The sequence below is a fragment of the Rousettus aegyptiacus genome, unplaced genomic scaffold (assembly GCF_014176215.1).
Source record: "Rousettus aegyptiacus isolate mRouAeg1 unplaced genomic scaffold, mRouAeg1.p scaffold_m13_p_3, whole genome shotgun sequence".
In the NCBI taxonomy this organism is placed as follows: domain Eukaryota; kingdom Metazoa; phylum Chordata; class Mammalia; order Chiroptera; family Pteropodidae; genus Rousettus; species Rousettus aegyptiacus.
Genome location: NW_023416306.1, coordinates 60,551,431 through 60,561,377, shown reverse-complemented (window position 1 = coordinate 60,561,377; position 9,947 = coordinate 60,551,431). Strand labels below are relative to the sequence as shown.

At 41.2% G+C, this 9,947-nt stretch overlaps 1 pseudogene; it reads left to right on the top strand.

Annotated features, from left to right (window-relative positions):
* The first annotated feature begins 2,695 nt into the window (after nucleotides 1–2,695).
* LOC118600654 lies at nucleotides 2,696–2,815 on the top strand (annotated as a pseudogene).
* The last annotated feature ends 7,132 nt before the right edge of the window (nucleotides 2,816–9,947 follow it).

Sequence of the window (9,947 nt, the reverse complement as noted above, 5' to 3'; positions counted from 1 at the left end):
TGTTTTGTTTTTGGAATAGTCTTTACCTTCAGGACCTCAAGAAACCGACACACAGTCATGGAAGCTTCACTGCGAGTATTCGAAGGAACAAAAGGACAAGCAGAAGTTACTGTTCATTGCAACTACCACTTATTGCAAGTTTACTCATGCCATTTGAGCTCTTAAATGTGAGGGGACCTTGTGCCCTGGAAAGACTACGCTAACGATTGGATTTTAATTAATTGAATATGTTGAAATTGTAAATTCAAAAGCCTAGTGTTCCTTAAGCCTCTAAGTTCATTATAGAAGTCATGTTCTAATTCTAATACTTTCGTGCAAAAAAATAAGAATTCACAGCCACTTTCTTCTTTGATGTACTCAATTAATTGATAAGTTTCAAAGATTAAATTCTAAATAATTAACCCAATTGAAATGAAGTTCCCCAGGCACTTTTTAAATTTTATACATTTAATATACCTAATTCTCTCAAATACTACAAAAGCCTGACAGACTTACAAACCTAAAAAACAAAATCTTCCCATGCACTTAAGCAATTTCTGTTAATCTGTCACATATAAAATGTGGTAAACCAATTTATCTTAAACATTTAAATATCATTTACAAGCTTAATAAAAGTCTGCTACACCTTTAAATTAATATCATGAGTCTAATATAAATTACACATTTCAAACTATAATCAGATTATCTAATGTGCCAGATTTATTTTAAACACCTTAAAAGACAAATACATATAAAATTTCCCAATGATTATAAAACTCATTTCTAAACCACACCAAAGTATTAATACTATGAATTTGATTTACTTCATTCTCTCTGTACTTCTATAATGTCTTTCCAGGCTTTGAAAAAGCCACTCAACTGATAAGCAGAACTACTATATCTGGCAAGATAAAATAATTGAGCCTGAGTAACAATAAAATCATTTATCATTTAGAGACTCAACCCTAGAATGTGATATGAGGCTCCTGCAAACTACCACGAGGATTCTACTGGAGCCAACAGGAATCATGTAGCACTCATGCTTTGAGTCAAATCTGTCTCATGTCTAGAGAGGGTCTCTTTCTCACCAAGCTCATGCCTTTCAGCTGGAGTTTTTTGCATTCCAATGGGCATCATTACCATTACTGTTTTTATTTTTGTTGAAATCTCTTTCAAAGTTTTGTCTCTCCATTTGAGTAGGTGAATTTCGTAGCCCCACCTTGGCGACAGCCAGTTGTTCTATACCACTGGATTGTTTTTAACTAATGCCTTCATTGCTTGATCAGAGCCTTCATTCAGTTCATAATTTTCTTATCTGTTCTGACCACAATTCTAAATATTTTATTAACAGCTATGGGTCTACACTAACACTAAATGCTTTGCATGTATCCTTTCATTTAATCTGCACAAAATCTCATTGGATTAGATACCATTATTAGTCCCCATATGATAGAGAGAAATATGAGGCCCAAAGTGGCTAAGTAACATGGTCAAGATCACAGTGTTAGAATTTAAGTTGAACCTGAGTCCTTCTATTATCTAAATTTGAGGGCACACAGCTAAGTTTAAGAAAAGTTTGAAGTCCATGCTCCTCTCATCTCCCTTCCAAAATGAATCCCACTCCTCAGAGAAAAGGATTTATGAGTTACTTTATATTTAGGAAAAAGGTCCAAGACATTTTGACCCTGCATTCAACTCCATGATGATTAACAACTCTGGGGTTTGCCTGTCATGGTATTTTCAATGTTTAAGAATGTCAACATTTTATCAGAATATTAATGCTGATTTCATCAATACTGATGTCAGGCAATATTCATTAGGTTGATTAAAATTCTTGATTAATTATCTATACAAAACAATATTTTTTCCTTTTTATTAAAATTTTCATAGAGACATTGCTTTCTGTGTAAATATTAAAATAGAAATTCGATTCATCAACTAAGTTTGGTTTTGGGGATAACTATTGGGAATCTTCTCCATTATTTCTGCTGAGCCCATTTTTTACTAGCACAATTTTATAGACCTAAATTTCACCCCAAAAAATCTTTAAGTTTTCCATCAATTTTTCATCTACAACTCCATAACAGATTTCACTCTTTGGAGATTACATTGCTAAAGAAAAAGCTATAGTATACCATGGAATTGCTGAATTTTTCCAGATGCCTCCATCTTTTCGAGAGGACTGGTTTTTCAGCTTGGCCATAGTGAAGATTTATGGCAGTGAAAAGACCTGATTTTCTACAGTATAGCAACCACTCTGCTTGGGGTTTTGTTTTGTTTTGTTTTGTTTTGTTTTGTTTTGTTTTGCTACTCTTTCCAATCTTGTAGAAGGTCATTTTCTAAGTTTATTTCTGAGCATAGTCTCAGCTCAAAGTTGTATATTATTAAAATTATGAGAACTCTCTATTTAAATAACAACCAAAAAACTCTACTGTGGTATCCAACTGATTGACTTATAAAACATTAAAGGAAAATATTTCACATGAGTAATTTTTATTAAATTTCATTATGATAAAATTTGTAAAACTAAAAATAAATTACAAAAGAAAAAAAATTCTCCTCTCAACTATTTGTTAGCAATTGGCCTACAAACATCTGTATAAATGGCTTGAAAAAAAACACTCCCTAGTTGTCACAAACACCAAGATACTATAGTCCAAAATCATTGACAGTTTCTAAACATACGGAAGTCTTGATCTAAAGTGTGTTGTTATCAGCCAATGGCCATGTCACCCTGAACAAGCCCAATCCCATCTGATCTCGGAAGCTAACCAGGGTCGGGGCCTAGTTAGTACTTGGATGGGAGACCACCTAGGAAGACCAGGTAGTGTAGGCATAAAAATATAAAATAAAATAACAAAATAAAGGTCAACCAAGGGTTGCCTCGTCTAAAGAAAATAAAAATTAAAAAATAAAATAAAATAAAAATAAAATGCGCTGTCATCAAAGTCCAGAACTGCCGGAAAGACTAACTTTGGGTCACCTCTGCGTGTAAATTACTCAGTGACTCTGCATCAGCAGTTCCTTGTCTATGAGATAATGCTACTGTGTTACTAATCCAGCATGGGTTGTTGGGAAGAATAAGTGACTTATAACTCTATAAAGTGCCTGGCTCATAGTAGGCTTTTAGTATATGTTAGTTCCCTCCTCCCCACCTTATGCAACCTTAAACAAGTTATTATAACGTCTCAGAGACTGAGAAATTCTCTTAAACGCATCCTTTATTGAAATATCTGAACACTTTCTGAGTTTAAATATTACAGGAATCCTAACTGTTAATCTCAGTATTCTAATACTACACACATGAGGAAACTACACACATCTTCCTGGCATGCCACTCATCTTGGTCCCCCACCTACCCTCATCAAGCAGTGTGCCAGGTAACCTGGGCATCTAAAAGCCTAGCCTGTTTAGTAACAACGAATCAGAAAAGACTCCATTTCAGTCTAGGTGTCCGACTCAGCCAGAACCTAACAAATTCTGGAATGCACCAAAGCCCTCAGGATTCCCACATCTTTTGGAGGTTTTGGTGATCCATACCTGTGAATAACATACTGAAATACTAAACTTCTGCTTGGTCAATCTTGTCTCTAGGACCAGCTCACACATTAAATGCATTCTGTATATTTCTACGGAGACAGACCTAAGGCAATGCAAACTCAGAGTTGGCAAATACTGGGTGTATTATGCCACTCTGGCTCCCTCACCCACGGTAGATAGCAATCATCAATCACGGCCCCATATCCCTGTGTTTTTTCACCCTAGCATTCCAGGCAGCCGCCAATCAGTCCCATTGGGATACAAGAGAGAACCTAAATGCCACATTCTAGCCTAACCAATAAATGAGGAAAACGAGGACTAAATAGGCAGTGTTACTTTCCTGAGATCATGCTACTAAGCGGTAGAACTAGATGTTAGGTCTGGTTTTTGTTCTGTGTATAGTCTTTGCTGCAGTTGCCAAAATGCACCTGAGGTGTCTCACGTGTTGCTGTGAATGTTTTGCATATCCAGCCATGATGCACAAGGTTGTGGGGTTGAGGGTTTACCACTAGAAAACTGATAAGAAACCTTCTCATTTAAAAGGCTTGAGTTAGGTCGTTAGTTATGTTATAGCCAGACAGTGAATAATAATAATAGCAGCATCTAATTAGTGAGAATCAGGTAGAAAGAAAGGTCTTTGCTGCAAAGATTTAATAATAAAATAGCCAGTAAATAATAGCAATCACTTTAAGAACAAAAAAAAAAGAAAAATAGAGTTATGTCCAAATGTGGTCACAAGCTGTTGGAAGGTATGCATGCAGATCTATCTGCTGCCAGAAGCTAATGACCCGTGTCCTTGAAATAGAATCAGGTTAAGGAAGGTTGTAAACATTCCTGTTTCCTCTCAGGAGTTCCCTCAAACACGTAATCAGTCCCAGTAGCAATTCCTTTGGACTTTAGGAGAAAAGAAATAAAAAAAATAATAAATGTTTTCCACAAGGAAAGTAATGCTATTTGTTCTCAGTGGCCTGATTCAAGGACAGCCTTTAGAAGAGCCTGGGGAGGTGGCAGAAGACTTCGTCCTGATATCCTCTAATTCCCAGTCCAGCCCAGACTATCGCCTAGAATTTCATCTCAGTGTCTTATCGCTCTAGCTAAGTGATTCTTAACCAAGAGGCTGCACTTGAAGAGCAGACACACCTGGGGCTTTTTCAAACTACATGTGTAAAACCCAGTCCCCCCCCCCCCCCCGCCACAGTCTCCCCTCCAAACTCAGGAAGTATGCTCTCACAGGTGAGAGCCAGAGAGAGCTGTGCAGTAATGAAGTGCTCCATAACCGGCAGCAGAGTTGGGTGGAAAAAATTTTAGAATCCCGTTTAGCCTAAGGTTCTGGTCCCTGTGAGAATTATAACTGGCTCCAGGAGGAGTCCATGTCTTTTAGTTCTCCAAATGACCAGCAAGAGTACCTTGTATTTATTCAATAGTAAGTGTTCAGGACCTGCGCTGTGGCAGATACAGACATGAGCACAGGGGGCCCGAGGAGAGTGAGATCAGACTCTGTTCTCAAAGTCTTCATGGTCTACAGAGGAAGAAAGATATGTGACAATTACAGGACTCATACTAGAATAAGCAGCCCAGAGGGTGGTTCAGAAGCCAGGCTGCTTGAGTTTGAGTCTCGGCTCCCACAAGCTGGGTGGCCTAAACCTCTCTGAGCCTCACTTTCTCCATTCATAGCCTCAGGAATGTTGTTTTATGTGGGTTAAATCAGTTAATATTGATTTGGAACAACTCTAGAACAGTGCCTGTCTTACAGTAAGCAATACATCCCTGTCCAATAAAAAAAATGCTGCAAATAGGTGTCTCCATGCTACCAGAGACCAGAGCAGGGCCTGGTTAACTCCATCTGGGGGGTGGGGGGCGGGTTCAGGGATAGATTCACGGAAAAGATGGCCCCTGAGCTGCAGTTGAAAGATGAGAAGTCTCACAAGAGGAAACACTTGTACCAAGCAACATGAAAAAAAAAAATGTTACATCCGGAAGGAACAATGTTCAGTGTGGCTGGGAGTGGAGGGATGGAAGCTGAAAAGGTGGACAGTACCAAATTGCAGAGGGCCTTGTCCCACCCCCAAGCAGTCCAGACTCTTTCATGCCACCAGAAGTTTTTCACCGACATGTGACATGGTCAGATTAAGGTTTAAGAAAGCCCTCTGCACATACTGAAGAGAAATAATGTCTTAAATTTGTTTCCAAATGATAACTAGGGAGTATAGAAGAAACCAGATTGGCTATGAGTTGATACTTGCGGCTGGGAGATGGATATAAAGGCATTTCTTATTTTACTGTGCTTCAGGTGTTGTGTTTTTTGCAAACTGCAGGCCAAGACACTACCGGCAAAAAGATTAAGACTTATTTTATTGTGATACTCACTTCGTGGTGGTCTGGAACCAAAACTACAATATCTCTAAGGTGTGTCTATACATGGGGGTTCATTATACTATTCTGTTTCCCTGCGATTTAAATTTTCATTATAGACAATTATCTTGAAAAGGTGGCTGGGAGAAAGCTCTTAGGTACCATTACCCGTTGCTGTTATCAGTCATCTGTGCCTCAGCATGAAAGGAAGAAAGTTTTGATGGGAATAAAGAGGAAGTGGGGACACCTGGGGTGGGAGGGGCCAGAAAAGGCGGTCAGCAGGGAGGCAGGCTGCCCGGGCCACCTTTCCTTCCTGTATACTTCTACCTCAGGCCTTCCCTGAGCCCATGTTAGCATCCTGGATGACGAGGGTTTTTTTTTTTTTTTTTAGTGACTTGTCCTCTAAGGTCTTGGATCTAAGATATGTCACATATTGTGTCCTATCCTCAAGGAGAGAGTTCACTCCGGGACCTTGGGTCAGGGACAGGAGTAGGGTTACAGCACGAGGACCCCAAACTGCATGGACTCTGAACCACTGCAGAGTGACCTCCAGAAGTTCAGAGAGAAGCTCAGGCTCTGTGAGCTCTGTGAGTGGGGGCTGTTAGGAGTCACTGATGATCAGTGCTGCCCGGTTCACAGGAAGAAAATGAATTGAAGACCTCGTGCGAGTGAGAGACACCAGGGGAGAGTGAGCATGCATGAGAAAGAAAGTACTAGGGAAAATTCCTCAGCAAAATGGTAACTTCTGAAATGTACAGGCCAGAGAAAGCATTCTGGTTCCAAGGGAGCATTAAATCCAATGACTCTTAACTCTCCTAATAGAGTCAAAGCCAGAGATTCTGAACTCTTTCCAGGGGGTGAGAGCTGGAAAGATTCTGAACTACTCTAACAGGGGTTAAGTGGGACTCCTTCCTGCATCCTCCTCATTCTTCAGGGGAATGGGAGAGTGGTTCTTGAGCTGCCAAAATGGAACCATCTTGCCTTCTCTGAGCTTTATCTGACCTTATTCTCTTGAGTTCTTTATTCCCCTTTGCCTGTTGGAGTAGAGGTGCAGGGAGAATTATAATCTTCCTGTCAGCTGCTTTGACAACTGCCATAGTTTAGCAGGAACTAATCTAATGACAAGAGACTGACTCAGATTCTTTCTGGGAAGAAGCATCTGAGAGACAAGAAAGTAAGAGAAGAAATGCGGGCTCAAAGCCCACAGGGAGGGCAGCAGACACAGGCTTCCCAGCCTGCTGCCTCCTACGGAAGGCACTGAGTGAGCACAGCCAGATGCCCAGGCTGTGGGCAGAGGGGCGTTGCCTCCACATGCCCCCAAAAGAGCAAGTGAGGCTCCAGCCAACACCGCTGCTCGTCAGTGGCCATTAGATGCCAGGACAGCTGGGGCACTTTGAAAATATCTCTTCTAAGGGTGACTGCCAAAAAAAGGGGCAAGGTGAGAAGAGGGATCGAGGCAAGAGAGACCAGGCTGACCACCACCTCGCACATTTAAAATGCAACAAGGAAGTTCTTGGTGCTGCTGTCCTCTACAGGCAAAATGGTAGACTAGGAAGACGGCCCCACCAAAAAGTTCCCTGAAGATGGGCTATTTCAGTTTCCTAGGAGCGGCCTGAAAGTAACAAAAGAGAGACACAGAGATGCGGAAAGCCCCAGGGCCCAGGGGCAGAGGCCAAGCTGCCTTACGGCCTATGAGATCTCAATGGTTCTCACCCAAAAGGGAGCAGTACTGACCAGCCCTCGGGGGATCTGAAAACGTGTACATGACTCTGGAGCACCACCTGAAATTTAATGGGCAAGGCCCACCAATGCCAAATGTCTTCCGAAGTCAGGGAAGTGCTGCACAGAAAAGAAACATTCCACTTAAAATGCCCCATGCTACCCCTATGAAAGAAAACACTGATAAGACCTTGCCTTTGCTGGGGTACCATGGGGCCACTGTTTCTGAAACATATGGACTCCTGGATTCCTACATATATGTCCAAGGACTTCCACAGAACCCAGGTTGAGAAACAACTACATCAAAAATTAAATGTTGCCAGTTCTGGAAATCTACTGGTGATAATGTGATTGTAAATACGAATACAAAAAGCAGGAACTGAAATCACATACTGCAGTTAGTTTTGAGATGGTCATCTACGTTCCAGCATAGATATTTACTAATCTCTTAATTTTGAGAATGAGATCACAACTGTTACTATGTTGTAAAGAACACTCACGCCCTTAAGAATGTGTCTGTGGACCTTCTCAGTGTAGCTCAAGGATACAGAACATCTGACCTTTGCCAATAAAGGTGTTCCGGCTCCACAGTTCAAGTGCAGCTGCAGATGAGCAGCTCAGGAAGGAAGCCCTGGGGCACTCAAATGAACGTTTGCAGAAACTCCAGAGAGGAGCCCAGAAATCTGGGTTTTGACAAGGCTTCCAGGTAATTCTGATGCTCATTATATTCAACAACCACTGAGCTATGTAAGCATTCATTTGAAACTTTGGCATCTTATTTAAGTGACAAATGTTACTGATTGTGACACACCTATTCATTGCAGGCAATGACTGAAAGCATAGAGGAGTGAGATACAAGGCAGTATATGCAGAAGAAACCAAACGTTCTCCTTCCCTAGAAGTTCCCTCTGTCTGCCTGGACAGGCATCACACACAGAATCTCAGGACCTCACAAATTCCCCTGGTCTACCACTGAGGGAAGGGTGATTCTCTCTGCTCCTGGCCAGACCTCAAAACTTACACCCAGCTCCCACTAATGCACCTGATCTAAAGGTAAAGAGAAATAGGTTGTTTGGGCAGGAGAAGCAGGAGAAAAGAAGCTAACACTGGTTGAGCATTTATGCCAGGCACTCTCAGAAGGACCATCTCTTTTAATTCTCACAAGTAACACTGTCGTGCAGGGAGTATCACCCCATTAACAGATGCTGAAACTGAGCCCTGCAGGAAGTCAAATGACATGCCTAAAGCCATTCAGCTACTTAGGAGAAATGAGATTTAAAACCCAGGCCCATAAAACTCAGCAAACCATCTTCTACTAATTCTACTGAGCCATGTCGACACAGTCTAAAATTTTCTGCAATGCTGTAAGTGCCTTTTTCAGTACCCACTAGCCCCATGTGGCTATTGAGCACTTGAAATGTGGATGGTGCAACTGAGGAAGTTTAAATCTTTGTTTCATTAAGTTAAATTTAAAAAGCACATGCGGTTACCAGCTGATCTGTTGCATGGTGGAAGATCAGACTGTTTTGTCTAAAAATGCTATAACAGTGGAAATCTTCACCCAAAAGAATCCTCGGGTGGAAAAACACACAAAAGAGTTGGTACAAGTAGCAATTAATCATATTACTTGTTAATCTTTTCTTAATGGAAATGGTGACAGATTCTTAACAGTGTCTGAGTTTAGGAAGCACAATTAATCCACAGACTCGGTTATTCAGATTTAAAGAGGCCTGTCTTCTCCAAACATTGGCAGGCAGCAGAAGCCAGAGATGGCAGCTGTGAGATCCCCTGTGCCCGCTCCCCCCCCCCACACAATGGACTGAGTGAGGACAATAAAGGCAAACGGGACCATTTTTGCAACTAATACTCTCTTTGCTTGATGTTAGAGATCCCCTGCCTTGTTCCCTCTAATAACATTCTTCTAAATGCTAAGAGGACATAGTCGAATGGTCATGCCATGGAGTTTGACCCATAGCTATGACATTAGCAGTGAAAACAGTGATAGAGCCATTACTGTGGGCAAAGCCGTCTTCCCAGATAGCAAGCAGTTTAGGGTAGCCAGCCTTCTGCAGAGAAGAGGTTAAGAGGGCACAGACCTGGTTAGCAGAGTTGGCCATTCACTTAGATGGGAATCCCAGCCCGAGGGGCTCTTTAATAGATTCTAGAACAGGTGAAAGACCCCCCAAAGAAAGGACCAATTGAATAAGATTTTGTCCTCTTTTATGAGCAAATAAGATCTACTATGTAATTCTACTCCAGAGCCTATTTCCCTCTTTGAACTAAGATTCTGGGCTCTTTTAAATAGAATAAACAAATCGACAACAGCTGAGGTGGAGAAAACCTTATCAGCGTACTCT